Genomic DNA, 27,583 nt, shown 5'->3' with positions numbered 1-27,583 from the left:
GCCCTCGGTTATTTCTTCACGTCTTTGATGCCTGTGATGGGACACCTTATATATTATATTATAATTGGTGTCTTTTCCTGAGCGCGTCGTGCTGCTGACGGGGACCCCTGTGGATTCTACAATGACATACTAGGGCAAAGAGCATGTCTTACAAATTAGTGTTTATGTATCAGGCGGGAATAATGGCGTGTCATAAATAAATCTGTTTTCTTTTGAAATATTGAATATTTGAATTTTAATAGGGAAAACGGAATAAAACGTGAAGCATTAATAGCCTGTAATAACCAGCATATTGAGATGTCAGCCAGTTTTGCACTGTAACATGGTTGTTACTTAAAGGTGGGTGACAATACTGTAGCTGGGGTGCGATAAAAAAGAAGAGGTCAGACTATCGTAAAAACAAAAACATTTAGAAATGCGCAATGGCTCTGCACCATCAATAATTGCTACGCTTGGTTTTGGGGCATGTGTAACACAAAAACACACAAACGGGTGCACACTCAATTCCGTATCACCCCCAAGCTGTGTAACCAAACCCAAAAATTACATTTGAAGGTATGCCTGTCATACAGACAAAAGGGGGGCATTCAATTGTTGGCGAATACTTCCACCATGGCGAAGGAGCACGGCAGAAGCTGCACTTTACGGCAACCCAATCTTGCACAAAAGTGTTCGCCGCCCCATAGGGTAACGAGCACCTTTGAGTGAATCTGGCATTCGGCCGGGTATTTAAACACTGCAGCAATGGCAATTCGCACCCTCTGCCCGCAATTGAACTCCCCCCCATAATGTAGCATTAAGTAAAATCGTGGCTTTAGGGTCAAGCATTTGTGATGACATTTATTAAGCAATTAAATTACTATGAATCGCAACAAATAAAGTGCACTCACAGGGCCGGTAACCCATTTGGTACCCAAAAGACCTGCAATTAATTTCCTGCATCATGATATGTGGGTATAAAGCACTTACATTTATGGGAGATTATTTTGACATATTATAGTGTAATTGTTCAAATCGCTGACAACCTCAGTAATTACACAGTGTATTTATTATTTTATGAGTGTCTGATGCATATACCGGGATCATTTGCATATTACAAATGAATTGATATCTTTTGTTTGCATATTGTGCTGTTGATTTAACACCCTGCCGATTGTACTCAGACTTTCGGTGCAGAACAATGTAATCTTCATCTGTCATAGGGAAATGGAGAAATTATAAATGTAACTTCAGCACAGAGGGAAGAGCACTGTATGGAAGCTTTGGTGTAAATTTACCAAGATGGGGGTTCTATTTAAGATGGGATGTTACCCATAGCAACCACTCAGATTCTACTTCTCATTTATCTAGCACCTTCTAGAAGATAATACCTGGAATCTGATTGGTTGCTATGGGCAACATCACATCTTAAATAGAACTCCCATATTAGTTATTTACCCCACGGTAGTTATTCAGTAGGCCTGTGCTGGTGGTTACTGTAAGGGGAAGCGGTTAGCATCCCGACAGTCAGGATGCTGATGGTCATGTGACTGACGCCGGAGTCTCGACACCACTCGGAATCCCGGCACCGGAACCCCAACCCCCGACAACACGAAGGTAAGTATCGGGGTGACTCTTAGGGTCAGAGCTGGCCCTGACCAATATGATGCCCTAGGCACGATTTTGGCTGGTGCCCCCTAGCAGCGCCGCTATTTCTGCAGGAGATGCCTGGCATGAGTCAGTAACTTCGGGCGCCTTTTGGTTATGAAAATGCATCTTATTTGCATTACTATGTGGCTAGGATGCACAAGCAGCTTCTACTGATTAAAATGATATGCAGCATGCGTATATTCTGTGTGCGACTGCGGCTGTATCTGCATAAGAAATGCTACATTACAGTGATTTCCAGGAATACACTGCAGCGTAGCATTTCGTATGCAGATACAGCCGCAGTCACACACAGAATATAAGCATGCCGCATATCATTTTAATCAGCAGAAGCTCCTGGTGCCCCTAAGCATATCAAATGCCCTAGGCATTTGCCTAGTATGCCTAAGGCCGGCTCTGCTTAAGGTTATGGCCGGGAGTTGGTGTTAGGGGTAGGCACTGGGGGGAGGGGGGGGGGGGGGGTTAGCCCTAACTGCCATCCCCCGAGTCTTATCCCTAGCCGCCACCCCCGGTGTCTTAGCCCTAGCTGCACCCCCAGAATCTTAGCCCTAGCCACCACCCCAGGCAGGTTAGGGTAGGGGGCAGGGGTACAATAATTACCCCATCCACTGTCAGTATTCTAATTGTTGGGATGTCGGTTTTGGTCATGTGACTGCCGGCGTCCCGACCACTGATAAATTGTATCACAACCGCTGTAAGAGGCTGATAGTATTGGCTGGCTGGCCCTAAGTTGAATGCTATCATTAGTCTGAGCAGCGCTGTAACTAGACATTTTGGTGTCCTGGGCCAGAAAGGTATCCAGATGATAGCTCGACAGTTAAAAGGTCAACACCAAATAGTCAACATGGTCAAAAGGTCGACAAATTCAAATGGTCGACATGACACAAAGTTTTTTCAACTTTTTCATACTTTACCATCCACGTGGACTACAATTGGGAACGGTAAGCTGCGCCAAGTGCACCGGTAGCGGAGTGAGTGGCATCATCAATATATTGATGGTTTAAAGTAATAAAAAAAAACATACCTTTATTAGGCTAAAAACGTTATATGTTAAAACATGTATTCGTCCATATAACAAATCAGTGATCTCCAATCAAGCCACTGCCCTGGCTCCTGATTAAATTAGTTCAGAAATAATGGGGCTCTCCACAATGGGTGGTCCAGTAAATATTAAGATAGTCCAGTACTAGGTGTTACCAGAGAAGTGGAGAGATGAATCCTTGCAGAAGGGAATATCCACAGGATATCAGGCTAACTGTAGAGTTCTGGTCCGGTTGAGAGTGGATGAAGTTCATGGAACCATGTGGCATTAGGCTTGAAATGTCAACATCTAACACGCCAATCTCTGTAAAATCTCGACATTGAGAAAATGATGACATCAGTTTAGCACAGGGCTTAAAGTGGTCTTGGAGAGGTGGTGGAACTCATTTACACCGCTACCTACCCCCCCCCCCCCCCCCCCCTCTCCCTACACACACTCATATTAGGCAGAGCCAGGGCCAGTGCTAATGTTTTTGCACCCCCCTGCAAACTATAAATTAATGCCCTACTTCCCATACTTTATAAAGGGACATTGGCCCTCATTCCGAGTTGTTCGCTTGCTGCTAATTTTAGCAGAATTGCTGCTAATTTTAGCAGAATTGCTAATAGGCTAAAATCCGGCAGTTCTGCGCATGCGTATGCACAGCAGGGAGCACGCGCTAAGCAATTTTACACAAAACTATGCTATTTTACTCACGGGCGAACAAAGCTTTTCAATCGCTCTGCTGCTTGACAGGAAGTGGGTGTTTCTGGGCGGAAACTGGCCGTTTTCAGGGAGTGTGCTAAAAAAACGCATGCGTGCCAGGTAAAAACGCAGGAGTGGCTGGAGAAGCGGAGGAGTGGCTGGTCGGACGCAGGGCGTGTTTGTGACGTCAAACCAGGAACTAAACAAACTGAGGTGATCGCAATCTAGGAGTAGGTCTGGAGCTACTCAGAAACTGCAAGGAAATTGCTTTCGTTAGCAATTCTGCTAATATTAGCAGAATTGCTAATCTTTCGTTAGCAATTGCGAATCTTTCGTTAGCAATTCTGCTATGCTAAGATACACTCCCAGAGGGCGGCGGCTTTGTGTTTGCCTTTCTGCTAAAATTAGCTAGCGAGCGAACAACTCGGAATGAGGGCCATTGATCTCACAAAGAAGCAGCATTAGCAATTTCTCATTCACAGTAGCACAATCTTATTCACATTAGACCGCATGTATTGACCGACCATCATTCATATTACACCACATAGTAATGCACCTTATTCAGGTTACATCACTCAGTAGTGCCTTTTATTCATGCTGCGCAACACAATGGTAGTGCCCCCTTATACACAATTCCCACAGTAGTAGTACCCCCTACACATAATGCACACAGTTGTAGTGCCCCTTACACATAATGCCCACAGTAGTGCTGCTTATACACATAATGCCCACAGTAGTGCTGCTTATACACATAATGCCCACAGTAGTGCTGCTTATATACAGAATGCCAACAGTAGTAGTGCCGCTTACACATAATGCCCACAATAGTAGTACCCCTTACACAGAATGACCAAAGTATTAGTACCAAGAGGGGTGGGCTGTAGATGGAGGAGGACCATGGAGCCACCAGGACCTGAGGAAGGGGAAGGTGGCTGCAGCTTGTCAGTAACACTAGCACCGCCTGCTTCATCTATTGATGTAGGTGATGGAGGAGACTTTTCTGTTGGAAATACTGTGCAGGGCAGTGGAGGAGGTGGAACTAGTTCCCCCTATCATTACAGGTGGTGGAACTCAGTTCCACCTCGTTCCCACTCACTTTAACCCCTGATTAGCGTAAATGTTAGTGTTAGGGTTAGCCTGAAAACGGCATGTCAACACTGTCACCATGACAACATTTCAGCAGTTTTATTGTTCTTGTGACAAGGTGAACCTGTCAACGTGTTGATATTGACCATTAGCACATTATGCTGTCAAGATTAAAATATACCAAACCAAGTGTGTCTAGTTTGCATTAGATAAATAATTGTACATTGCAGAGACGGGGGTGGAGTGAGATATCCGCAGCCATAGTAGTGGGCGGAGCAGTAGATAGAGAGGGGCGGAGCTAGACAGAGCGGGTTGACATACTGTATAGAGCATGTCATTTTTCACCTGGACAAATCATGCTGCAATGCCAGTGTTACGAGTACATTTATCTTTTTTTTCATGCAGGCTTCAGTTTGGACAGTCCTCCCAAATCTAACTCTCTCTGCACATTTTACACCTGCCCCACTGTTGGGAGAGAAGCATTTGGCGCTGACTGTCTCTTACTAGCCACCAGGCACTAGGAACTGTAGCAACACTTGGAGGCCTCAACCTCCAATCTCGCTTCTGCGCATGCGCGGCTACCTGACGCATCTTTCTCCTGATCTGTCCTGAGTGACAGACTGCATATTCCCAGTAACGGGAGGCTGTATAGAGACCCCACAGGTCCATTGCTGTAACATATAAATCCCGCTGCCACCACTGCATATCTTCGTACAGTATATGTGTGTGTACTCTGCAGGTGCACTACAAGCACCAGCAAGTATTGTACACTCCTGGCTGCAACTGGATATCCTTTTATTCTGTACCTGCTGCTTATACTGTTAATTCTGTGTTATCCTACACCTGTATACTGGTTAATAAACCATTCCCTGATTAAGTTTACGTGTCGTGTGTACTAACCTCCATCGCACACAGGGCCTAATTCAGACCTGACCGCTGTGCTGCAAATTTGCAGAGGGCTTCAATCAGATAGTCGTCTCCCAGGGAAAGTGAAACCCCCCCCCCGTGCAAGTGTGCGAATGCATGTGTACGCCGTGCAAAAATTCCACCAGACAGCGGACATCTGCAGATCCATTCGCAACTCACTTACCGTGGAATGATTTTTACAGTCTGTGCAGTCTGTGTGTAGCCCAGGACTTACTCCTACAGTGCAATACAAACAGGGTGATCAGGGCGTCACACACCCGCCCTGAAAACACTTGGGAACGCCTGCGTTTTTCCTGACACTCCCAGAAAACGGTCAGTCACCACCCCCAAACGTCCGCTTCCTGTCAATCACCTTGCGATCGAAATTTTCGCACTATCCTGTCTCTGATTGGTGACACGCCTGCGCATTGCGGTGCATACACATGCGCTGTCATTTGATAATCGTCCGCTGTGCGATTTCGCCCCAACAGCCATCAGGACTGAATCAGGCCCACCGTAGGATGATGGATCTGTCACTACCACCTGCCGCGCAACATGGGTTCCTCGCTTTTTTTCTGTATATATTGTTTTCATTGTTTGTAACAATGGCCCTCATTCCGAGTCGTTCGCTCGGTATTTTTCATCGCATCGCAATGAAAATCCGCTTAGTACGCATGCGCAATATTCGCACTGCGACTGCGCCAAGTAATTTAACAATGAAGATAGTATTTTTACTCACGGCTTTTTCATCGCTCCGGCGATCGTAATGTGATTGACAGGAAATGGGTGTTACTGGGCGGAAACACGGCGTTTTATGGGCGTGTGTATGAAAACGCTACCGTTTCCGGAAAAAACGCAGGAGTGGCTGGAGAAACGGGGGAGTGTCTGAGCGAACGCTGGGTGTGTTTGTGACGTCAAACCAGGAACGACAAGCACTGAACTGATCGCACAGGCAGAGTAAGGTTGAAGTTACTCAGAAACTGCAAAGTAGTTTGTAATCGCAATATTGCGAATACATCGGTCGCAATTTTAAGAAGCTAAGATACACTCCCAGTAGGCGTAGGCTTAGCGTGTGTAACTCTGCTAAATTCGCCTTGCGACCGATCAACTCGGAATGAGGGCCAATATATTGTCATTTAAGTGGTACGATCCATAACAAAAAGTCACATTTTATGCTCCAGATTCTCATATATTGCGTTGGCTTACACCTAATAATCGCACTCAGCTTTTTTTAATTTTCATGTATGGTCTTTCAAAATGTCAATTCTTTTTATTGAGAAGCTGATTTGCATTCATATAATATCAAAAGATTCGAAGGAAAAAATCACATTGTACACGCTAGCCTAAAGGTACTCAACCCTGTAATTATCATCACTCGTTCATTAAGGTGGCATTTCAGCTACAAGCTTTCAATGGTATAAACGTCCATTGAGCTCCAGGAGGAGCTAGATTGCTGGGCAAGTCCAATGTGGGTTATTGCTCACGTTCTTTGCAGACACTTTCATGGTGCTACATGTAAGGAAGTCTGTATCAGGAACTGGGATTAATGCTGCTTGGAGTACAGTTATCTATAAGGTTATATCTTAACTATAAACCAGCCCAAGGGGTAGATCAAGCAGTAATGATATCACCAAAAGGTGTATTAAAACGATTGACCGCGGGGAATCCAGAGATTTCTCCAGTGGTGCCTTTGGCTTTTGTAAATAATGCCACCACCATAACCAGCTACGGCAGTGAAGTGTTACTATTCAATTAAAAGAAGATCTTTTTTTGATACTTGTCCCCTAACACATAACGCCATCCATGGCCTCCATCGGGGGGGGGGGGGGGGGCTGCTAGGACAGGAGTCCTGGGCCCAGACAAAGAGGGAGCCCCATCGCTGGCTCCTACTACCGATATGTGGAAATGTGTCCCCAGCGTGACAATATATCTGTTTAGATTTGGTGTCGCTCGCAAGCCAATCAAGGCTCCCAGACCGGCGATCAGAAGGAATCAGCAGCGCCCATTTGAATTTGGCATCAGGCGCAAGCCAATCATGGCTTGCTGACCGACAGCTAATCAGGAGTGGCAGTGGCAAACCAATTGCAGCTCATAGCTCTGCCCGCTGACAGTGTTGGACAACAGAGGTTGTCAAGAGGAGCATCCAGTTTGGCAGCGGCAGAAGAATGAAGAGGATGTTGCATCAAGAGCTCCGGTGGCCAAGGAAGAGGCCAGAAGATGGCTTGATCAACAGGGAAGATGTGCCGCGCTGGCTAGATGAAGCAAAGAAGAGGCGGCACCGCTGGCCAGAATGGTCAGTAGCAGAAGAAAGAATCTGAGGACTGGAGAGTGCTGGGGAACCAAAAGAGCTAAATGAGCTTTCTACTCCAGCCTCTCCCATCATACTGGGGGTGTCAGGCCTCAGACCAAAGTTAGACTGACCTGTACCTCAGCAATAAAGTGACCCTGGGCATTAAGCCCAGGTCACTGCACCCTCAATTAGGCAGGCCTCAGGCCTGAGCCACAAGTGTGAGTGACCCTGGGCATTAGGCTTTACGTGGCCACTGTAGACAGACTGAGCCCCTGAAAGTGACTGGGCAGTAGGCCCAGGTCACTGTGTATAAGTAGGTTGCACCTTGATTTAACTAAATGGTGCCCAGTTATGCAGGCAATGTGCCTGAGCCCCTAAAGTAATTAATGTACAAAATTAGAGATGAGCAGTTCGGTTGAAAACCAAACACACAAACTTTGGGGATCCGAGAAGAAGCAAGTCCCGGTTCGGATAGATTTTGGGAATCCAAGTGGACCAAGTCCTGATTCGGGCCTTCCCCCGAGTTCGGAACTCAGATTTAAAAACTGAATCTCAGGTTTTGGATTGCATTTACCGTAAATGCCTCTCTCGTGATTTCAGGTGCCATTTGACTCAGGAGAGCATGTGGTGAGGTGGGCAAAACTGACTCGAAATAAATACACATTAATGTTAATAATACTATAAGAACAAAAACTGGCCCAAGTTACATGATTTTAGATGTTTTTATAGATTTATATTGATTTTTAAAGAAAACCCAGATCCAAAACCAAACCCACAACTGAACCCAAAACACTTGATTTTGCTAAACCAAAACATGACGATGATTTGGATCCAAAACCCAAACCAAAACACGGGTGCTGCATGCATCTCTATACAAAATAAAGGGTTAATTTAATGAGGGTGGTTAAGGACATGCCTAAAAATTCTACCTTGACGTGATGGCAGGCTTGATATTTTTTGGCCAAAATATTTGACTAACATTTTTTTGTGTAGGGATAAGGTAGCACGGGGGTGTGGGTGGACCCCACAATTTCTAATGGTAACCCTGGCGCCAACCAGCCCCTTCCTCCTCCTCCCCCTGGCTCACATCCAGGGGCGTATGTACCCATTGGCCAGGATGGCACTCGCCAGGGGCGCCAGCCGAGCAGGGGGCGCCGCCCGACGGTGCCACACTCGGCCAACGGGTGGAATCCCTTCAGCTGCAGTGTCTGGCAATACCTGCTGTGCCGAGCTGCCTGGGATAGAGGATCGCTCAGCAGGCAGGAGCTGGCACCGGTGTCCGGCACCGCAATGCACTACAGGGAAGAAACTGAAAATAAACTACAACTCTCAGCAACCCTTGTTGTCGGGAGCTCCCGGCGGCAAAGGCTGCTGGGAGCTGTAGTTTATTTTCAGTTTCTTCACGTAGTTTGGTGCGGTGCCGGACACTGGCGCCAGTTCCTGCCTGAAGAGCAATCCTCCGCCCTCCATCCCAGGCAGCTCGGCACAGCAGGTATTGCCAGACACTACGGCTATCTGCTGGGATGCTGTGGGGTTCGGACTAGGGCTATGTGCTGTGTGGGGAGGCTATGTATGTGTTGGGAGTGGGGGAGATTACTGCTACACTATGTGCTAAGGGCGGACTACAGCTATGTGCTGGGAGGGGGATGGGGACTATGGCTATGTGCTTGGGGAGGTGAGGGGCTATGTGCAAGGAGGGGGACTATGGCTATCTATGCTGGCAGGTAACTATTGTTATGTGATGGGAGGGGGTGGGGACTACTGTATGACTGTGTTGGGAGAGGTGAAGACTACGTCTATGCGCTGGGGGGAACTATGGCTATTGCTTGGAGAGGTGGGGAGGCTATAGCTATTTACTGGGAGGGGACTATGGCTATGTGCTGGGAGTGGGATGGGGACATTTGACTGTGCTGGGAGGTGGGAAATAACTATGGGGGTCATTCTGACCCATTCACACGCAGCGGTTCTTCGCTACGGTGCGAACGGGTCAGAAATGCGCATGCGCGGCGGACGCATTGTGCACGTGCGTCTTTGCCTGGCGACGATCTCGCCGGGCAAAAACGCTGCCAGCGAAAAAATTTGATCGCAGCGGCGATCGCAAGAAGACGGACAGATGGGAGGCGTTTCGGGGCGGATACTCACCGTTTTCCAGGCGTGGTGAGTCCAACTCAGGCGCGTCGAGGCGTTTGGAGGGCGGATGTCTAACGTCAGGACCAGGACCTTCATCGCTGGATCCGTTGCACTGGGTGAGTATCTGCAGCCCTGGTCTTGTTTTACTTGAAACTTTTTTAGCATAGCGGGTCTGCACAAGCGATCGCAGCCCTGCAATGCTAAAATACACTCCCCCATAGGCGGCGTCAGGTTGATCGCACGAGCACGAAAAGTTGATGCGTGCGATCAGCTCGGAATGACCCCCTATGTGCTGTGTTCTGGTAGGGGCTATGGCTATGTGCTGAGGGGAGACTACAGCTATGTACATTTGAATAGGAGAGTTAGGTAGTGCCAGTGCTGCAAGTATACGGTACGCCACCTTGCAGACATTTGCAGGCACTGTCTGCTGCTGCTGTCGGGGAGAGGAGAGCTCAGCATGCGCCTCTCCTGCCCCCTTCAGTCCGTAGACCAGCGGTTTCTCCCACCTTTGAGTCCGGCGGTTGCGGCGGCATGTACTAAAACGCCGGTTCATGAGCCAATCAGAGCTCGCGGACCGGCAGCTAATCAGGAACCGCCGCTGCCGGACCACGAGCTCTGATTGGCTCGCGGACCGGTGCCAGAATCTGAGCTACAGGATTCCGCCACCGCAGGAGGAGACCGGCCTGAGGGCAGGAGAGGCGAGTGCTGCGCTCTCCTCTCCCTGACAGCAGCAGCAGACAGTGCCAGCCCCATGCAGCAGCAGCATCAACAACGGTGAGTTGCGCTGCTGGGGGCATATCTGGCACTGTGGGGGCATATCTGGCACTATGAGGGCATATCTGGCACCGTAGGGGCATGTGTATCTGGCAATGTAGGGGCATATCTGGCAATGTGGGGGCATATCTGGCAACATGGGGGAATATGTGTATCTGGCACTGTGGGGGCATATCTAGCACTGTGGGGGCATGTGTATCTGGCAATGTGGGGTCATATCTGGCATTGTGGGGGCATATGTGTATCTGGCACTGTGGGGGTATATCTAGCACCATAGGGGCATATCTGGCACTGTGGGGGGGTGTATCTGGCACTGTGGGGGCATGTGTTTATCTGGCACTGTGGGGGCATATGTGTATCTGGCACTATTGGAGGCATATGTGTATCTGGCACTGCACTATTTGGGTCACATGTGTATCATGCCCCCATTTTCATTGGCCATGCTCCATGTGGCCACACCCATTTTTTGGGGTGTGCGCACGATGAAGGCATGCGCATACAGTACCACTAAGAATTTTTTTCTACTTGCACCACTTGGTAATGCGCTGCACTGCACTTCTTTGCACTACTATTTGATTATACTATCTGGCCTTGGGTGGCGTTGTCTTCTCAGCCAGGCCAGGCACTGCTGATGTCTCCTCAGTGTTATAAGAATTACTGTGTGGGCATAATGTGTAAAGGGAACTGCTACTGTGTGGGCATGACATGTATAAGGGTTACTACTGTGTAGCATAATTTGAATTGGGAGAACTATTGTATGGTCATGCCCCTTTCCCACAAGATCATGTCCCTTTTTTGCACATGCATCTTCCCTATTTCAAATATGGAGGGTGCCAGTCCCTTACTTTGCCAGGAGCACCCGGACCCCTAGATACACCCCTACTCACATCCACTGAATCCTTTAGGATGCATCACCGGGCTGAATGGTGATCTATACCAACCTGTCAACTGCTTAAGTCTGGCACCCCTAACCCCAGCGTTGGCCATCAGAGGGCAGTAAGAAATCAATCACACCTCAGGCGAAGAGGTCTGGAAACAAGGAACCAAAAACAATGGCTGGCTCACAGCTTCCCAAAGGGAATCAGTCACAATACAGCCGGACGGGAGCCCGGCGGTCAACATGCAGATGGCATCTCATATATCACACACCCATGGTTTGCTATTCAATGTATTTAAATGCCTCATGTCAGTTCACTGAATTCTTAGAGAGTAGGGCAGTGAGAGACAGAGATGGGGTCAGAGAGATGGGGATAAGGGGGGAGAGAAAGGGAAAGAGAGACAGGGCGGGGTAACAGACGAGAAAAACAAATGCGATAATAGAGGGGGGAAAAGAGAAAGACAGATTGGAAAGTTGGGAGACAGAGAAAAGATTGACAGCACTGGGCACAAAAACTTGGTGAATGAAGGGTCCGTAACAGTAGAGGATTTACCACAAGGCAACCAAAGCGGCTGCTTAGGACCCTGTTAGTCCCAGGGGGCCCTTCTTGTCCAGGGGGGCCCACCAACAAGGCCATATAAAGGGCATTTCTTGCGGACCACAAGCTTCACCAAAATTGTCGGAAATATCCGCCTGTTACAATCAGGGCTGGGGGGAGGCACACACTGAGTTTTGATATATCAATATGCTATTATACTTTACTAGGTGCTTCATCGCGCCCTACGGGTGCTTTTCACACCGTCGCAAGGGGCTACGCCCCTTTAACCTTTGCATGCCTACATGGGGTTCAATATTTGTATTATATGGAGTATTACCTGCATTCCTTTGTTAGTGGTTAAATATTGCACAATGAAAGGTCATGCGATGGTGAAGGAGGCGCAGCCCGTTGCGACGGCGTGAACAGCACCTGCAGGGCACGATGTACAGAATGAGCAGGTGCAGGGGGGACTGCGAATGGGGGAGGGTGTCTGTAGATGCTGCAGGTGGAGGGGGGGCAGATGCGGGGGGGCTCGAATGGGGAAGGGTTGGGAGGTGCTGCGGGTGGGGGAGAGACAGAAGAGCGGGGGCTGTAGATGGGGGAGGGGTCCGGAGGCACTGCAGGTGGGGGAGGGGCAGGGGTGCCACGGGGGAGGGGCAGGTGCAGGGATGTTGCGGATGGGTGAAGGGTTCCGGAGGTGCTGTGGGATGGGAAGGGGCGGGGGTGCCGGGGGTGGGGTAGGGGATCCGGAGGCACCGCGGTGGGGGAGAGGCAGGTGCGGGTGGTGCAGCGGATGGGGAAGGGGGTCCGGAGGCGCTGCAGGTGGTGGATGGGCAGGTGCGGAGGTGCCGTGGGTGGGTGAGGGGGGGCCGCGAATGGAGGAGGGTGTCTGCAGATGCTGTGGGTGGAGGGGGACAGGTGTGGGGGGAGACATATATGGGGGGTGGATGGTGGAGGGGGTCTGGAGGTGCTGTGGGTGGTGGAGGGGTGGGGGAGTTGGAGCCGCTGGTGGTGTAGGGGGTCTGGAGGCACAGCGTGTGGGGGAGGGGTGGAGTGTCGCATGTGGTGGAGGGGAAGGTGCGGTGCATTGGGGAGGGGTATGGAGGCGCTGCGGGTACTGTACCTGCCAAAAAGGTAGTTGGAGGGTATGCAGTAACAGGGCCAGGACAGGGATGACAGGGTCAGAACAGGGGTGACGGGACCAGGACAGGGGTGACGGGGCCAGGACAGGGGTGACAGGGCCAGGACAGGGGTGACAGAGCAAGGACAGGGGTGACGGGGCCAGGACAGAAATGACAGGGACAGGATAGGGGTGACAGGGCCAGGATAGGGGTGACAGGGCCAGGATAGGGGTGGCAGGGCCAGGATAAGGGTGAAAGGGCCAGGATAAGGGTGACAGGGCAAGGCCATTGGTGACAGGGACATGACAGAACACAGAGCACGGGAGAGATTGGTATTAGGGACAAAACAGTGGTGACAGACAGATGTGTCTTACCGGAGTCACTGCTACTGGCTGCTGCTGTTCTACTCCAACCTGTTGGGATCTGCTGATGCTGGAGACTTGGCATGGTTGACTCTCTCAGGCTGGAGTCCTGCTTCCTCTGCCCGTCCGCATCCCTCCCCCCCCACTCCTTAGTCACACACCGCGGACCTCGCGCGGCTGCCGGGCACTGTGGTAAGGGGAGACTGGGAGTGACTGGTTAGCCCCCAGGAGACGCTGCGGCTGGAGGGAGGAGGGGGTCATAGCATGAACGCGGCGCGGACCTCGCGGCTGCTGGGCACTGTGGTAAGGGGAGACTGGGAGTGACTGGTTAGTCCCGCAGGAGACGCTGCGGCTGGAGGGAGGAGGGGGTCGGAACCTGCAAGCAGCGCGGACTTCTGCAGCACTGGCCGCCAGCTAAAGTGTGTGAAGGAGCTGGGCGCACCTCACTGCGGGCGGCAGCGCTGCAGCTAGCGGTGGGGTTGCCGGGGCTGGAGATAACAGAGGCAGTACGGAACCTGCACAGCGGCAGGTGCCCCACAAAACTGCAGCTAAGAAGCGTGAAATGTGCCAGAAAGTGACACTCCTCCACGCCAGAGAGCCCCTGCTGAGTATGCTGATGTGGGGGGTCAAGCCCACAGTGAGCCTGTGCCCGTCTGTCTGTATGACATACCCCTCACATACCGCCATACCGCCATACCTCCCAACTTTCGCGGGACAGTCCCATTTTTTTGGGTCTGTCCCACTGTCCCACCCGCGGGCCGCAGTGTCCCGCGGTAGGGGGGGGGGGGCAGTTGGGAAGCTCCTGTACTCGCTGTTCTGCTTAGCATGCACACAGCGTCTATTTAGTGGAGACAGAGGGAGAGGGGGCATCAGGGGGTATGGATTAAGGGTGGGCCCAGGGTATATGTACCCCGGGCCTCACAGTTTTAGGGCGCCCCCCGACTGGAGTAGCTCTGTCCCAGCTTTGAAGCTCCCCCGTCCTGCCAGTAACAGCATTGTCCTACAGTCAGCACACGCTGCTGCATATTGGCAGGTCTGTGGTGTTGCAGGGAGGCAGTAGCCTCCCTGCTGTCTTCTGCCTGTGCGGGTGTGTAGGGGGGGGAGCAACCACCCCCTCTGAATTTACCCCTAGTTGAGGGGCCAAAATCCCATAAAAAATAAAATAAAAATCATGGAATTTGCATAAGGGGGCGTGGCCACGAGGGCGCAATTAGGTCACGCCCCCAACCCCACAGCAGGCACAGCAATGAGATAGGGTTTCTGTCTCAAGTGCCCTGGGCCCCTCGGACTCATAATCCGCCGCTGGGGGCATGCCAGTAGCTCACAGAGCGCTGGGCATGCCCCCTCACTGACGAAAACAGGGGCGTGGCTCACGATCGCTAAACCACGCCCCTTTCCCGTTGGTCATGCCCCCTTTTTGCTGTGCGTGTCCCTCCTGCCTGAAGAAAGCTGGGAGGTATGCACCCCTGCTTGTGCCATGGCCATACCATCTGCTCCTGCTCCAAGTCTCCTATAGATTTGCCCAGATCTGTGACTCATTTGACTAACTCCGCCCAGTGTTTTGACTCCGCCCAGCATTAGCAAATGAAGCACAAAGTCACAGATCTGGGCTATTATATAGGAGATTTTAAGTACTACCATGTATAGGAGATGCCTGCTACAATCAGTGGGGCACTGATATATAATCAATATACAGTCACACTGACTGAGGGGTGTAATAATGGATATTATAAGTGATGGGGGACCTACTAGGCTGTTACAATCAGTAAGGGGTGGGGAGAGGCACTCATATATATTGCAACACTAAAGTGATCGGATGTAGTGTGGGAATGTGTCCTGTTTTACAAGACACATTCCAGCTGCAGCAGCCAGGGCGCCTGTGTCCCCTGCGGGACAATGTCTCTGACAGCGCTGGGACAGCTTGTCTGTCCCCAGCGCCTGTCAGTGTGTGGCGGCGGCGGGTGTCTGGTGCAGGGATTACCCTTTTCCCTGCACTGGACCAGAGGCTTCGGGGGCATTTGAATGTTGGCGCCCTCCGGGAGCCAATCGCGGCTCCCGAAGCGGCATCCAATTGGAGAGGGGCGCGGCGAGCCAATCGGCGCTCGCCGCGTCATAGGCCCCGCCCCCGGCGTCTGACGTCAGACGCCGGGCGGGAGCCTGAAGATAGGTCCGCGTGCAGGAGCGCGAAGAGGAGAGACGCCGTGCGGGAACAGCGGAGAGGGGAGACCGCGTCGAAGAGCGGCGAAGATCCCGGCGGCGCGAGGAAGAAGAGGACGCCGCGGTGGGAGGTCCTGAGGCCGCGGAAGAGGCGAAGAGACGACCGGCTGCGGGAAGATGTCCAGCGGCGGCTGGACGCGTCGAGGCGACGGCGGCGCCGCTGGCCAGGACGGGCCAGCGGCCGAAGATTGAAGAAGATAGCGCCGGAGAAGTCACCAGGGGTGGAAAGTAAGAGAGCTGACGAAGCTCCCCCCTGGTGCCTCTCCCGGCGGGTCAGGTAGGCCCTTCTCAGGTGCCCCTGTACCCGCCCCTCCCTAGACCACCGGGTGTTCGGGCATTAGGCCCGTGGGCACAGTCAGGCCCTCCCGGCCTGTGGGCACGTAGTCAGGCCCTCCTGGCCCGTGGGCACATTGTCGGGCTCGTGGCCCTGTTAGCCGGGCACTAGGCCCGCGGCCACGCCTAGTCGCCCGTGGCGCAAGATAGGCGGGCATTAGGCCCGAGGGACAAACACAGGCAATAGGCCTGGGGAACATTAGAGGGCATTAGGCCCTAGTGTATTTTGGGCAGTAGGTACATATAAGGTGACCCTGGGCACAAGGCCCAGGTCACCCAACGGGTGACAAGTTTAGGCGGGCGCTAGGCCCGTGGGTGAAGTCAGGCCACCGGCCTGTGCGCAGTCAGGGGGCGCTAGGCCCAGTGAAGAAGTGTTCCCCCGAGGTGAATAAAGGTGGCACTGGGCACTAGGTCCAGGCCACCCTGAGGTGATCAGGTAGGCAGGTCTGCTTGACCTGAGCCCCCGGAGGGTACAGGAGGTGGGTAGGCTGTGCGGCGTCCACCCCCTTCCAGCGGCAGGTAGGAATTAAAGGGACAGCACCGTGTGATCTTGTATTCCGATATTGTGATGTATGTTGTTACCGTGCAGGGCAAAGTGTCTGTTTGTTTTAGTTTGTGCATAGTTGTGTTGCACCACTCACACGAGCTAGTTTGAGGGCTCTGTCTATGTAGCTAGTGTAGCCGACGCATACTAGGGTAGTTCTAGGCCCTGCACGGCTGTTTGTTTGTTTGCCTCCTTACAGGGGCCCTCATTCCGAGTTGTTCGCTCCCAAGCTGCTTTTAGCATAGTAAAATTGCGAACGAAAGATTCTCAAAATTGCGATTACACACCTCTTAGCAGTTTCTGAGTAGCTCCACACTTACTCGGCATCTGCGATCAGTTCAGTGCTTGTCGTTCCTGGTTTGACGTCACAAACACACCCAGCGTTCGCCCAGACACTCCTCCGTTTCTCCAGCCACTCCCGCGTTTTTCCCAGAAACGGTAGCGTTTTTTCGCACACACCCATAAAACAGCCAGTTTCCGCCCAGAAACACCCACTTCCTGTCAATCACATTACGATCACCAGAACGAAGAAAAAACCGTGAGTAAAATTCCTAACTGCAAAGCAAATTTACTTGGCGCAGTCGCACTGCGGACATTGCGCATGCGCATTCGCGACTAATCGCTCCGTTGCGAGAAAAAAATAACGAGCGAACAACTCTGAATGACCCCCAGGGACCTGTAAGTGGAGAAGATCGGAATGCAAGACTTGTGACGGTGAGTAGCATCCGTGTACGTTTGTCCCTTTGTCTGTCCCCGAGCGCCGGAATAGGGATTGCTCACGGACGTGAGAACCCCTTCATCACACTACGCGCGTGAGTGCGAGTGTGTGAATTCTGGGTGGCTGAGGCTTTGTGCCTGTGATGACCTTTCACCCAACCGGTGAAGGTCGCCGTCACCCCTGGGGTATCCCCTTTTCCGGTGGAAGAAGGGTTGATACCCCCCTTGAGGTAGGTAACCTATTCTCTCCTCAGCTCGGTCGTCGGTCAGCTCCGAGAGGGAATCGCCGTGTCCGGATCTGATTGAAGATTGTCAGGTCCGTTGAAGGTTCCGGTACCTGAAGGTGAGAGAGAGCGGCGCCTGGTGAGTACAGAGTCTACACCTGCACGGCAGCAGGCACCACCACACGCACCGCAGCCGCACCTCTTACAGTAGTAATAAATATTATAAGACTAGGTGCTTCATTGCGCCCTACGGGCGCTTTTCACACCGTCGCAAGGGGCTACGCTAGGAGATATGGGTGCCTAGTGGGGGAGGGGTGGGGGGGTGGCACACTCAGTATTGTTTGAGGAAGGGGGACCCCAAATCTGGTCCGTAATACTAGTAAGTTAATAATAACACACATAGGGGGGAATTCAATTACGGGTAGAAAATTAAAAAAAACACTGCATTACAAGTTTTTTTCCCGAAGCAGTGGGGTTTTGCTAGTGAATTGAAGGACAGAGAATGTGTTATCAGGAAAAATCACCGGGACTTGCTCTGGCACCCTGGTAGCAACCACACCTTCATCTCCCCCCCCCAGAGAACTAATTAGCAGTTGGAAGGTTCCAATTAAGGGGGTCATTCCGAGTTGATCGCTAGCTGCCGTTGTTCACTGCGTAGCGATCATTGAAAAAAACGGCTAATCTGTGCATGCGTATGCACCACAATGCGCACGGGTACGAAGTCCTTTGTGGTTTTGCACTGGTTCTAGCGATGATTCCAATCGCACAGCCGAACGCAAGGAGATTGACAGGAAGAGGGCGTTTATGGGTGTTAACTGACCGTTTTCTGGGAGTGTTTTGAAAAACGCAGGCGTGGCCAGGCGTTTGTTGGGTGGGTATCTGACGTCAATACCGTATCACTCGTCGCAGCAATCATCGCACAGAATAAGTAAATACAGGGCTAGTTTTGTGTTGCACAAAATGTGTTTGCAGACGCTCTGCTGCACAGGTGTTCGCACTCCTGCAAAGTGAAAACATACTCCCCCGTGGGTGGCGACTATGCGTTTGCACGGCTGCTAAAAACTACAAGCGAGCGATCCACTCGGAATGACCCCCTAAGTTAGTAGTACTCACCTTCTGAAGCGGGGTCTTCTGCATGGTTCCGGTATGAATGGTCGGCCATGTTATGGTCGACAGTCATTAGGTTGACCACTATTGGTCGACATTGACATGGTCGACATGGACACATGGTCGACACATGAAAATGGTCAACACATGTGAACGGATACCCTTCTGCATCCAACGTCGGGAGTCGGTCTCCTGCAGCAGTGGTGAGTATGTAGTGTTGTGTGTGACAACTACATCTTCCAGCAACCACTAAGCCTCCTAGCAGCTCCAGAGCCTCCCAGCCACCCCCGAGACTCCAGACAGCCCCCTCCCCATACGGAAGATGGAGGGGAGACCACTGGGATACGCAAGGCCCACCAGAGAGCTTCAGGCAGGTATCTTTATTTTTTTATTATTATTTATTTAATTCGCACTTTTAAAAAATTGGATACCGCAGGTATCTGGAGCTTGCATACCCACTGTAATCTAAAATTGGGAGCGAGTTTTCTTTTACCTAGCTAAACCTCACTCCCAAATGAATTCCCCCCATAAGGGTTGATTTACTCAGAGCCATAACTAGACATTTTGGTTGCCTGTGCCAGGAAGAGCAATGGTGCCCCTGTGCGAATAAGAGTGTGTGGTCTCATGGTGAAGGGGCATGACCACCCAATACCCCAATTCTAATTATGCCACACAGTAGTAGTGCCCCTTATGCATTACCCCACACAGTAGTAGTGCCCATTATACATTACCCCACACAGTAGTAGTGCCCTTGCACATTATGCCCACAGTAGTGCCCTTTACACATTACGCTCACAGTAGTAGTAACCATTACACATTATAACCGCACAGTAATAGTGGTGCCTCTTACACATTATGTCACACAGTCGTAGTAGTAGTGCACTCACCCCAGGCCAATAGTAATCTGTGGCTGATAGTAAACCAAGCCGTCTTACAAGAATAGCTTGCCCTCACCACAAACGGTCCCAGTACGGCTACTCTGCTGGAAGGCATTGTCCGGGTCCAGTTTTCTGCAAACTGAACCCGCTCGTACTTCCACGATCCAAGTGAATCCGAGCCATGGCTTGTGTTTTCCCTTACGTGCAGCCCAGAGCTCTCAATACAGGGCATCATTAAGTCCTTACTGGTGCTGTAACTGCATACTGTGCAACCCAGAGCTCCCACAGTGCAGCCCAGAACTCCTAATAGTAATACAGAGCAGCATTAATGCTTTATTAATGCACAAACTGCTGTAACTGCCGCAAAAGGTTTTGGTGTGTGCCAATTTCCACCCTTACTATAAGCGCAGTGAGTTGCAGCAGTGTGTAAAGTATATAAATAAAATAAAATGTGTGTGTGTTCAGGGCCAGGCAGTGACACTGTGTTACAATAATGCTCAGTGCCCCGCACATGCTCAGAAAGGCAGAACGGGCACGGGGTGAAGGACCACCCATTAAATTTGCAATGGTGTCTGGTCGGCGATGCACACCAGCAGTTAGCGTTATTGATATCTGAAAAAGGGGGTGGCCTCACATTAACGGGTTGGATCAGGGCAGGGCCATAACTAGCTGTGTGCCAGTGATGCCTTGCCCACAGCGCATATGCACTGTGGGCGCACCATCAGGCAGCATCACCCGTACAGCCGCTCGCTCACTCACCACCGCCCGCTACTGCAGTGCTGCCCTTTATTTAGGGGTGTGCTCAGTGTCGGACTGGGGCAAGAAGGGCCCACCGGGGGTATGCAGTGATGGGGGCCCATACTTAGGTGTGTGGTTATCCTACAAAGGGGGTGTGGCCAACCTCCACAGAGGCTTGAAATACACAATAGACTTGTGCAGTGTAAAGCAACATATCTACCATGTATAATACAAGTGCACAGTCTGGAACCTGATCCCTATAGGAAGGAGTGGGGCCCACCGGTGGTTTCCCCTGTACTCCTGTGGGACAGTCTGACCCTGGGTGTGCTGAGTGCACCACTATATAAGCAAGTTAGCACACAGTAGGCTTGCAGCGCCAGCTTCTCCCTGGATTGGATGCTCCGCCCCCATGCAGTGTCCTGAGCTGCAAGGCGAGTCAGACCTCTGGTGAGCTTTCTTCCATTTGCCCTTAGTCTTGAGGGTAATAAGTGAGCGGTACATAAAATAATGTTAAAAGTGGCTCTACCTGGTGCAATGTTTATCAGGGACTCTACCTGGCGCACTGTGTAAGAGGGGGCATTTTCTGGTGCAATATGTTAAAGGGGCTCTACTTGGCATTGTAAAAGGGGACTCTACCTGGCGTAATGTGTAAAAGGGGTTCTACCTGCCGTAATATATATAAGGGGCTCTGCTCTACTGTGGTGTAATGTGTAAAAGGCTACTCTACCTGGTGTAATGTGTATATGTGGCACTATTGTGTTGCGTAATTTGAATAATGGAGACTACTGTGCAGTGTAATATGAATTGGTATAATTTTATAACCACGCCCCTACCCCGTGAAGCCACGCCCCTTTATTGTTGCCGTGCATTGTCCCTGTTTTAATTATGGGGGGGGGGGGGAGTGCACCAATTCTATTTCTGGCACAGGGGACCAAAATGTCTAGTTACGGCTCTGTATCAGGGTATAGTTGTGAGTTCTGGCTGCTAATTGGGTACCCAACATTCTCACGCTACCCCCATTTCCATTATTTATATTACGGTGTATCCAAGTATGACCCCATTTTTTACATTCAGAAATCTTGTAGGTTCTGCCAGAGGCTGAAGAAACGCGCTGATCACCCGGGCTGATTGGGACATTATAACCTCCGGGGAACAGCAATTGCTTTCTTGTTCAACTAAAAATTCCCAGGAAAAGGTGACTGGTTTCAATTAGTCTGTTTTCGTCTATAAGTGCAGAAATATTTAATCATCTCTGGCTTTACCATTAAATTTTATTTCAGGGACCTAAGCTGAGCAAATCCTCCCAGATCTGCACGTTGTGTGCGACACGTGTTGGGTCATTAAATTATATTAGTGGCGGTGGAAGTAGAGATCTGTCACATTCCTGGGTTTATTTTGCAGCGTGATGAAGGAAATAATGTGTTTTTTAAGGTCTAATTACTTGAAACTGCAGCCCGTTAATTCATTTAAACTTGTATCCGTGTCAGATAACTTCTTAAGCTGCAAAAATCATCACAATCCATTAAATGCAATTGCGTGTGCCAGGGCAGGCTGCTGAGCTTGCAGTGTACCTAGTAACAAAGCTCGTCGCTGACTACATGTCTGTGCAGTATAAGCCAGGAGGGATTCAGCACCAGCAGAATGGAAGAACCTCAACATTGCGCAATTGTGAGGCGGACGCTGCAGCATCCGTGTGTGCGTCATTTGCTAGTCTTCCGTCTGTGACTTATATATACTAGTAAATTTATATAATGGAGGCTCTACCACACTATCTGCAAAATTCTTCTTGCAAATTCCATCTGAAGTTCCATTCCAACCCTTGAAGAAGAATCTCCTCTTATAATGACTGTAAATTAATTATCCCAGATAAAGCTCTTACAGCACATTTCTCAAGGCATTGATCACCCTCTCTGATAAATAATGCACGACGCAAGAACATTTCCACTCAGAGGTATTCACCGGCCTTGCTATGATAAAATTCCGTCCCTTTCACCTCGCAGGTTACAGTGATCCTGCCCCTGCAAATCATCATATTGTTCAGAAGAAATACAATACTAGTATATAGAGAATATAGAAGGGTGATAAGGTGCCCGAGACTGGCACATCCGGTGAGCTGCAGAAGGAGGGCAAAGTGATGACGTACGGGTCATGTAGGCATCCTGCCTCCACTCTACACTTTCATTCAGAGGGGATTTACTAGGCAGAAGGATGTGGGCTTATTTTCCCCGGTAGCTTCATGCTGTTGTGGGCATTCTAACGACCAGTGCAAGGGGTGGAGAGTGATCTAAGGTAATTAGCAGTGGCCCATTTGATTAGTGAAGCTGCTCGAAGCTCCGCCCCTGAATGGCAGATCGCTGTGCTACCAGATGAGGGTTTTGTAGTAGGAGCTGCCCCTCTTTCCTCTGAAGCCTGTGAGACTTTGTTCCTACTGCACCATCCGCCACACATTAGTGCCTCCCAGTTCACCTTCCGCCACACAGTAGTGCTCCCAGTTCACCTTCCGCCACACAGTAGTGCTCCCAGTTAACATTGTGCCACACAGTAATGCCTCCCAGTTCACCTTAAGCCAAACCGTAGTGCTCCCAGTTAACATTTTGCCACACAGTAGTGCACCTAGGTCACCTTATGCCACACCTTAATGCCCCTAGTTCACATTATGCCACATAGTAGTGCCCCTAGGTCACCTTATGCCACACATTAATGCCCCCAGTTCACATTATGTCACATAGTAGGAGTCCCTGTTCACATTTTGCCACACAGTAGTGTCCCTAGGTCACCTTATGCCACACATTAATGCCCCCAGTTCACATTATGCCACATAGTAGGAGTCCCTGTTCACATTTTGCCACATAGTAGTGCCCCTAGGTCACCTTATGCCACACATTAATGCCCCCAGTTCACATTATGCCACATAGTAGTAGCCCCTGTTCACATTATGCCATACAGTAGTGCACCTAGGTCTCCTCATGCCACACATTAATGCCCCCAGTTTACATTATGCCACATAGTAGTAGCCCCTGTTCACATTTTGCCACACAATAGTGCTCCTAGGTCACCTTATGCCACACATTAATGCCCCCAGTTCACATTATGTCACATAGTAGTAGTCCCTGTCCACATTTAGCCACACAGTAGTGCACCTAGGTCACCTTATGCCACACATTAATGCCCCCAGTTCACATTATGCCACATAGTAGTAGTCCCTGTTCACATTTTGCCACACAGTAGTGCACCTATGTCACCTTATGCCACACATTAATGCCCCCAGTTTACATTATGCCACATAGTAGTAGCCCCTGTTCACATTTTGCCACACAGTAGTGCTCCTAGGTCACCTTATGCCACACATTAATGCCCCCAGTTCACATTATGTCACATAGTAGTAGTCCCTGTCCACATTTTGCCACACAGTAGTGCACCTAGGTCACCTTATGCCACACATTAATGCCCCCAGTTCACATTATGCCACATAGTAGTAGTCCCTGTTCACATTTTGCCACACAGTAGTGCACCTAGGTCACCTTATGCCACACATTAATGCCCCGGCTCACATTATGCCACATAGTAGTGCCCCTAGGTCACCTTATGCCACACATTAAAGCCCCCAGTTCACATTATGCCACAAAGTAGTAGTCCCTGTTCACATTTTGCCACACAGTAGTGCACCTAGGTCACCTTATGCCACACATTAATGCCCCCAGTTCACATTATGCCACATAGTAGTAGTCCCTGTTCACATTTTGCCACACATTAGTGCTCCTAGGTCACCTTATGCCACACATTAATGCCCCCAGTTCACATTATGCCACATAGTAGTGCCCCTAGGTCACCTTATGCCACACATTAATGTCCCCAGTTCACATTATGCCACATAGTAGTAGTCCCTGTTCACATTTTGCCACATAGTAGTGCACCTAGGTCACCTTATGCCACACCTTAATGCCCTCAGTTCACATTATGCCACATAGTAGTGCCCCAGGTCACCTTATGCCATACATTAATGTCCCCAGTTCACATTATGCCACATAGTAGTAGTCCCTGTTCACATTTTGCCACACAGTAGTGCACCTAGGTCACCTTATGCCACAACTTAATGCCCCAGTTCACATTATGCCACATAGTAGTGCCCCAGGTCACCTTATGCCATACATTAATGTCCCCAGTTCACATTTTGCCACACAGTAGTGCACCTAGGTCACCTTATGCCACAACTTAATGCCCCCAGTTCACATTATGCCACATAGTAGTACCCCTAGGTCACCTTATGCCACACATTAATGCCCCCAGTTCACATTATGTCACATAGTAGTAGTCCCTCTTCACATTTTGCCACACAGTAGTGCCCCTAGGTCACCTTATGCCACACAGTAATGTGCCCAGTTCACATTATGCCACATAGCAGCCCCCACACTTGGAACTGCAATAAACAGTTTGCCACTTAATGGCTCCTGACTTCTCTTAATCAGCTCCTCCTGGCAACTGTTCCTCATCCCAATGGTTGCGGTTTTTCTTCATAAACTGAATGGCAATATACTGTAATAAGACCACAGCGCTGGGAGGCAGAGAACTGTATGCTTCACCTCTCTACATTGTCCCGGGACTATGTCGCCTCTCTGAAATGTTTGGGAGGGTTGAGCAGCCCCCTCTCCCCCCACACGTCCCATATCGCCTGCCAGGAATCTATGACATTACAATGTCTCACTTATATAATTAGCCATTATAGAATAAGTAGGCTGCGTTCTAATTGGGGTTCCCAGTCACTTTACGCAAAAACGACACCAAAAAAAGTAAAAAAACTCATGTCGACCTTTTCATGTGTCGACCTTTCATGTGTCGACCATTTTCATGTGTCGACCATGTGTCCATGTTGACCATGTCAATGTCGACCAATAGTGGTCGACCTAATGACTGTCGACCATAACATGGTCGACCATTCATACCGGAACCGTGTATGAGTGGCGCTACTATGGGAGAGAAGTCATGACGTCTCTCCCATAGTAGAGAGGAGCCGGCGGACGGAGACGGAGGGCAGCGCTGTAGGAGCGGTAAGTATTGTCTGTGTATTTTTTTTAAAATGTGTGTGTGTTTGCGGCGCCCAGGGCGGGATTAACAATGGGGCGGATGGAGCTGCAGCTCCAGGCCCCCCATTGAAAATAGGCCCACAGACCGCTGCAGTGAAGTTGCCCATAGCACACTTGCTAAGCGTTTTCTGTACCACGCTACTGTTTTCCTGCAAAGTTTATTAAAACTCACGGATTCTACCAGCGCTGTCTGTAATCCATGTGGGTGTCCGGAAAAGGCGGGGGCGGAGCTTGACGTTCAGTATGCAAAATATAGGGGCGGCTCAGTGTCTGCAGCGTTCCACCTCCACTCTGTGTTTGCAGCCTCTCTGCTTTATCCCACCCCTGATCTGCTCCGCCTCCCCTCCTGTCAGTGGAGGGTAGATGCTAGAGCTCCAGCAGCCGGCTCCTGGCAAGTGAAGAAGCAGCTACAGAAGGAGGACAGTGGACTGCACTCAGACATAGGTACATCACTCTCTCTCTCTGGGGGAGATGTACTAAGCCTGAAAAGTGATAAATATCACTGTGATAAAGCACCAGCCAATCGGCTCCTAACTGCCATGTCACAGGCTGTGTTTGAAAAATGACAGTTATGAGCCGATTGGCTGGTGCTTTATCACAGTGATATTTATCACTTTTCAGGCTTAGTACATCTGGCCCATTATCTCACACACACACACACACACACACACACACACACACACACACACACACACGAAACTTATTTGTATTATAATTCAGTTACATTTTGTTTTTTCTTTTTCACACTTCTGAAATAACAGATCTTATATGCTCTTCTCTCTATGATATATAACCCTTAAATGAGAAAGTGAAATGTATTTCTTCACTTTGAATGTGGTTGAGTCCCCCCCTTGCTCTCTAATGTACTGCTATTTAACAGTGTAGTGTGGGGTATAGAGGGGTACGTGATGTATAGGGGGGTCAGTGATGTAGCATAGGGGATAGAGGAGGCCGTGATGTAGCATAGGGGATAGAGGAGCCCGTGATGTAGCGTAGGGGATAGAGGGGTCCGTGATGTATCGTAGGGGATAGAGGGGTCCGTGATCTAGCATAGGGGATAGAGGGGTCCGTGATGTAGCATAGGGGATAGAGGAGCCCGTGATGTAGCGTAGGGGATAGAGGAGGCCGTGATGTAGCATAGGGGATAGAGGAGGCCGTGATGTAGCGTAGGGGATAGAGGAGGCCGTGATGTAGCGTAGGGGATAGAGGGGTCCGTGATGTAGCGTAGGGGATAGAGGGGTCCGTGATGTAGCATAGGGGATAGAGGAGGCCGTGATGTAGCATAGGGGATAGAGGAGGCCGTGATGTAGCGTAGGGGAGAGAGGGGTCCGTGATGTAGCGTAGGGGATAGAGGGGTCCGTGATGTAGCGTAGGGGATAGAGGGGTCCGTGATGTAGCGTAGGGGATAGAGGGGTCCGTGATGTAGCGTAGGGGAAAGAGGGGTCCGTGATGTAGCGTAGGGGATAGAGGGGTCCGTGATGTAGCGTAGGGGATAGAGGGGTCCGTGATGTAGCGTAGGGGATAGAGGGGTCCGTGATGTAGCGTAGGGGATAGAGGGGTCCGTGATGTAGCGTAGGGGATAGAGGGGTCCGTGATGTAACGTAGGGGATAGAGGGGTCCGTGATGTAGCGTAGGGGATAGAGGGGTCCGTGATGTAGCGTAGGGGATAGAGGGGTCCGTGATGTAGCGTAGGGGATAGAGGGGTCCGTGATGTAGCATAGGGGATAGAGGGGTCCGTGATGTAGCGTAGGGAATAGAGGGGTCTGTGATGTAGCGTAGGGGATAGAGGGGTCCGTGATGTAACGTAGGGGATAGAGGGGTCCGTGATGTAGCGTAGGGAATAGAGGGGTCCGTGATGTAGCATAGGGGATAGAGGGGTCCGTGATGTATCGTAGGGGATAGATATCGTAGGGGATAGAGGGGTCCGTGATTAGCGTAGGGGATAGAGGGGTCCGTGATGTAGCGTAGGGGATAGAGGGGTCTGTGATCTAGCATAGGGGATAGAGGGGTCCGTGATGTAGCATAGGGGATAGAGGAGGCCGTGATGTAGCGTAGGGGATAGAGGGGTCCGTGATGTAGCATAGGGGATAGAGGAGTCCGTGATGTAGCGTAGGGGTATAGAGGGGTCCATGATGTATCGTAGGGGATAGAGGGGTCCGTGATGTAGCATAGGGGATAGAGGAGCCCGTGATGTAGCGTAGGGGATAGAGGAGGCCGTGATGTAGCATAGGGGATAGAGGAGGCCGTGATGTAGCGTAGGGGATAGAGGAGGCCGTGATGTAGCGTA

Source organism: Pseudophryne corroboree, chromosome 9 (assembly GCF_028390025.1).
Source record: "Pseudophryne corroboree isolate aPseCor3 chromosome 9, aPseCor3.hap2, whole genome shotgun sequence".
In the NCBI taxonomy this organism is placed as follows: Eukaryota; Metazoa; Chordata; class Amphibia; order Anura; family Myobatrachidae; genus Pseudophryne; species Pseudophryne corroboree.
The sequence above is the reverse complement of the archived record's forward strand: the minus strand, read 5'-3'. Positions refer to the sequence as shown.